The sequence below is a fragment of the Micropterus salmoides genome, unplaced genomic scaffold (assembly GCF_014851395.1).
Source record: "Micropterus salmoides isolate LMB-PRFRI ecotype aquatic unplaced genomic scaffold, ASM1485139v1 Ms_hic_scaffold_21, whole genome shotgun sequence".
NCBI lineage: Eukaryota > Metazoa > Chordata > Actinopteri > Centrarchiformes > Centrarchidae > Micropterus > Micropterus salmoides.
In genome coordinates this window covers 12,408,386-12,414,385 of record NW_024041262.1, presented here as the reverse complement: position 1 = coordinate 12,414,385, position 6,000 = coordinate 12,408,386, and positions in this window count along the sequence as shown.

Genomic DNA, 6,000 nt, shown 5'->3' with positions numbered 1-6,000 from the left:
GCCTTTTTTTCTCTCTCTCTCCTAACAGCTTCCCTTTCCCTTGGCGTCACTCTCCCTGTCCCAACATTCATTAAACTCATGCGACCTCCATGTGGGGCGTAGGCAGTGTGGCTGCACCACCTCTGATGCCGGTCTTGTCATCATACTCGCCAGCAGCTCATTTATGTGGCTTACTGAGCACACACAGGTGAATGTCTATTCACTCGTCATTGTGAGCGGCAACTCTCTATATGGTACACATGAGTCCTAATTAGGCCTGGGGGCTGGAGAGGAGCAATACCCTAGAACAAGCAAGTCTAATCAGACTCTGGCTGAAGTGAACGGCTCTCCAGAGACTGCTTGCAGGTCAAATCTCTCTCTCTCTCTCTCTCTCTCTCTCTCTCTCTCTCTCTCTCTCTCTCTCTTTCTCACACACACACACACACGCACATACACACACTTTTTCTCTTTCTTTTCAAATATGAATTCCCTCAGGAACCAGCCAATGCAAATGATGAAATCCTTTGCGTTTTGGAGCACCGTGACGTGACCTATTTGCACTCAAGCTAATGAGGTGCTTGTTAAGCTTAATGAGTATTTGTTAAAACTGATGTGTGAATACTGTTTTGATTCGTATTTCTTTCTTGGTGTCATGAAACATTATGACTATATGAACCATTTTCAAACACAGTCCTACACAAGGTTATGTTAATTGTGTCGAAAATCTAGATTCTGTTTTTAATTAAACGATCCTATAGCATAATTCACTTAATTTCATCCCAATGGAGCAGCTTGGTAATTATTTAATGCTCAAAACACCTGAAGGAGCTGAAGGGATTAGTTAATACTTTAGTGTGGATGAGCACTAGTTATTGCTGAGACTAATAATAAGACCTCAAGGACAGGAGAAGACACACATTGTTCTGTTTTATCTTTCATACTCCTTTGAGAGTTTTAGAAAGAGGCTTAGTGTTCATGATGATAATTTTTTGAACATTGGGATCTGATATTGATTCATGCTTAAAGCAGCAATATTGTTTTTTACTGGAGGGGTGAAAATCAAAACTGAAAAGGTCAACTTTTCTTTGGGGCACCAAAAAAATAACTGAATAATATCAAGCGCAGTGGCTGAAGACAGACTTTCAGTGTTTAAATGTCACTGTGATGTTCTTCATGCACATAATGTAGTTCATCTACATTCCCGGTTGGTTAATGTAGCTTCAAACATCACCACTCTTTTGGATTTTTAATGAGCTTAGTAGTAAGATAGAAGTACTGGCAAAGGAATATTTCAAAAGCAATCCTTCTCTGAAACCTTAATATTGGAGTCATTTTTATAAATTATTGTGAACAATGCTACAACAAATTTTAAAGCATGCCTTCAGGAATATGCATTTTACATGCATGCTCTTTTTGCACTGAATTAAAACAGCACACATTCACACAACATTCCTCGTCCCTTGCTCAGGATGTTCACATGAGATAGAATGAGGTTCCCTGCTATCCAAGTGAGACAGCAGCTGACACTGCAGAGGCAGAGATTCAGAAGAGTACCTCGTACAGTCCAATTGCTTCAGAATAGTTTAACTTCTGCAGCCGACAGGATATCCCAGTGGTCGAAATCACCAGTGGCTTAGGAGCCAAATTAAAATGAAGTGCTGACAACTGTGGCACAGTCTCAAGTATGTAATGATACATGTTCTACAACTATTTGCAGACCAGTGTTGGAACTGCAGTCTGTGGGGATGACACTTAATAAAGTGTGTGCGTGTGATGTGCTCTATTAACCTTATGGAACAAACCTTCAAAGTGAAGAAGTGAAATGGAATATTTTGACCCAAGAAATGCCATTTTGTGACTGTTAGCCAGTCTAAAAGCAGCAAAAAAAAGTCATTTTCATTTGCACTCAGATACAAATACTGTTTACAAATCAACAGCCACCTGCCCGCCCCTTTTTAACTCGCCTGCAGAGAGGGAGAGGAAAATGGCAAAGATGTGAGATTTTGTTGGGCGCGTGCCCTTTCAAGATTTTGATCTGTGAAATTCTGCAAAGTCCTCCAAATTAGAAACAGTTGTTCAGTGCCATCTCCTTGTTGTTGTATCCGTTTGTCAGACGAGCAGGAGTCTGTTTTCGCTGGAGTAGCTAAAGTGAGGTAGAAAGCTGATTAGATTGGAGCAGTAGTCAGACCTCAGCATCTCTCTCACCAGGAGATGTGTTCTAATTAGAGTGCGTGTCTCATGTCTCACTGAGGAGAATAACAAGCCTCATCCCAAGGCTGCCTCCAGATGAACCTCACATCCACAGCAAACCAAAACACATCTGATGTATCAGCAACCCATGGACTCCGGACCACACCTGAGTCGACATGCGGCGCATTAGGATTTTGATGGGGGTTTACATCATGTGGCAGCGCTCTCTAAGCAGGAGGCCTTGCAAAGCTGGAGCAACAATGAAAGAAGCCAGGTAGAGTTGCTCTGCCTCCTGTTTTTATTGCCCAAATTATTCTCTCAGGTAATGAACACATCTTCAAACCCCAATCATTAGCAAAATGGAACTTCCATCAGTAGGGCAGCCATTTCACTCTACTAAGAAGAGTTTGTGTGTGTGTGTGTGTGTGTGTGTGTGTGTGTGTGTGTTTTTCCTGAGCAGTCTGAAAGGAGGGACAAACTGAACCCGATGATGTTCTGGGGGCTGTGATTATAGGATTCAAGAAGCAAAGATGATCCTGCCTAAGCCTGCTCCAATGTGTGATGCCATTCTAAAGCGTGAGAGTAGGCAGGCAAATTAGATTTGAAAAGGAAGTTCTGTTTGAAATTCTTCCCAAATATGGTGAGAAAGACTGAATATTGCCCTTTTTTGAGTCTTACTATTTCTGATGAGTAAATAATGATTTTGTATTTGATTTGATCCATGCTTGGATCATTACCATTATTGATATTATGTTTCACAATGCCACATTAAGCTGATATTAAGCAAGACTTGAATTTCCCTGCACACCAATGTATTAAATAACTAATATGTATTAAACTTACATTTGATATTGGCAGGTCTACATTTCTTAATCTACTAATATGTTAATTGGCTGACCATTTTAAATCATAATCAACCCTGAGGAAAATTGCCTCTTCAATCAAACATTGAACTCAGACATTGAACATTATAAGACAATCTTTTGTACTTTTAGAAAAACAATCATGCAGTGCTTTACTTCACAGACATTTAAATTGTACTCCATCAGACAAAAAATTCTTTGTTGTGCCAATAAACATCAATGCACACAATCACACAAACACATACAAACACACACTCACTCACACAGCAGAGGACAGTCCAACCTCCCTGGGCGGCTTGTCTCAGATTGGATGTCAGATGCTGGAGACAGCTGCACTCATCACAGCTTTTATGAATACATTACCTTTTATGTTCACCCAAACACTGATTTATCTTCCTCAGAAAATCAAAGAGGACAGACATTCACTCACCAGTCCTCTGGAAAATTGGAACTTTCAGAAACTTCGTGTAAGACAAATATCTGCAGCCAAAATACCTGCAAATCTTTCAGCTGAGCGGTAATTCAAACCTCATCTTTGACAGAGCGTGTGTGCAGATGTTTGTGCCCGTATTTTTTTTGAGCAGAGATGGCTTATGAAATATCAAAGTGTGTTATTTGCTGCATGAAACTCCACAACATCAAAGACTTTCCTCCTCTCCCACAAGAACCCAAGAATATTTGAGTTTTTTTACGCGTGCAAACCTCGCCTGTCTTCCGTCTCAGCATTGCTCAAAAGGCAAAAGCCTCTAATGAAACAAGATACTAGATGGAGAGACTGCTGCCAACAAAATGGGGAGAAAAAAAAAAAACATTTTGGGTGATGATTGACATCCCTGCATCTTTTTATTATTCCTGTGATGTTCGTCCAGACACACTGATGCCAGAAACTGTGGCCTCACACTTTGGCTGATGCAGCAATCTGGTGATATGCGTCTCTCTGCCTGCCAACCACCTGGCTGGAAGAAACATAATCAACCTCTCAGTCAATCACTCCTCGCACAGCCAATGGTGTAGGATGAGTGTCAGAGGAAGCGAGGCAGACATGCGCCGGCTGTGTGTCCAACTTTGACACTTCACACCTTGCTCTCTAGCATCCTGATGAGTCCTCTGTATATGCAGGGCCAGGGGATCCCAGCTACACACTACTGTGCATTGTGGAGGAGAAACGCAGCGTGTGGGAGGAATATAGCTGCTGCGTCTCAGACATTTTACAGGTTAACGTTTTAAGTAGATCCTCTGCCGTCTTAAGCAGTAGCACTTGGTTGCCTAAAATGTCAGTGCATTAATTAATCAAGGCATTTTCAGGAAAATTACACTTAAGTTAAAATCATCTTGAGGATGTGGAGGGATGATGGAGAATCCTGTATGATGGTTCTATTGCATTAAAAAAAGGCTTTTGTGATCACAAATGACTCCTGAAAGGTACTTTGAGGACTAATCCTGGCAGTTAATGGTAGTTGCCTCTGGTCCACAAACAACAGCACAGTCTCCTGGGTGTTGAAGTTGTTTTCAAGGCACCACTCACTGCTCTGGGTTATGTAATTTAGCTGTGAATTTCCCACATGACATGTCATGTATATTGCATTGCCTTAAAAGCAGTTCTCTCTCCGCCTGCACTCAAGGCAGGCTAGATTTTTCATCTCCAATTAAAAGGGAGCTAAAGTACTGCATCACTGGACTCAAGAGAAGAGAAATAATTGACATGCTTGCTCCTGAAACGTGTGAATAATTGAATTTGTTTTTCATTTGGAGGAGGGCGAAAAAAAGATTCACATGGAGAATATATTTACAGTAGCTATGAGTAGGTTGTTGCTTGGTGTGATGCTAAACTCCTCTGTAGATGACAAATTGAATTGGGATGAGTTGGCCATATTGAGAGAAATGTGGTCATTGAGTCCAGAGCAGTTTTCTACACTGAGAGTGACCAACAAGAAGTAAATGAAAAAGAATGAAAGCGATCCCAACGGGAAGCTATTTATGATAGGGGACATTTTGTTGGTTGCTTGAAGGATTTAAGTGGTCAGGGAGGCTCATACTCTCAAAGGTAAGGAGAAATAGCATCTGGACTGCAATCAGCGGAACTGCTGAAGAAGACAAAAATTTTTGTGATTAAAAAATCTTTTGTGATTAAAAAATCAAACAAACGCCCCCACACATAACTAGAAGCCCAAGAAGAGAATGGTTTCAAACAAAAATTTCCAGTAATGTCTCTTGTACAGCGATGTTTAACTTAAAGGTTTGTTAATTTTAGCTAATATTACCAATATACCAAGTGAGGCTGCACCAGGCAAGATGTGTTTTAATCTTACAATTTTTTCATTTGTAAGAGAATGAAAGTGATACTACTTATTTTAGTTACATAGTCTCACTTTACAATCTTGTCATTTTAATGTCTAATTTTAATCTAATTCTTGATTAAAACTGGGTATGACATCACATCAGTTTGTGGATTCTGTTTTCCATTGTTCCAAGAAAAGTTATGAATGATTAAATTACTGAAAAACTTTTTTTTTTTTTATGTGAAATACACTGTTCTCTGATCTATAAATACCCACATGTCTGACATGAGGAGTATTCAACTCAGCTTTTCCACTTATCTGCGATCTCACACCTTTTTGTGTGTGTTTTCTGTCAGGCTTTTAATTGTCCCAGACTCCTTTGGGTTTTCTGTGTGTGGTGTTCATTGATGGCATGCAGGCATGTTAAAAGGAAACAAACTGTATCACCATCTAAAAATATCAAACATTGCATCAAAGTGTACAAGATGCAGTAGCAATATTTGTATTAGGAATTATGTACTGCATATGCATACATGCAACATTACCACAGACATGAGACTCAAAAATTATACCACAGTGTTAAATGGACAGCGTGTAGTATAATTATAAAGTTCACAATGTTGCAGTGTAATTTAATTATATTATTTAATAAGTATTAGATTTGTGTTGGTGTTTTAGCCACCCTCTGT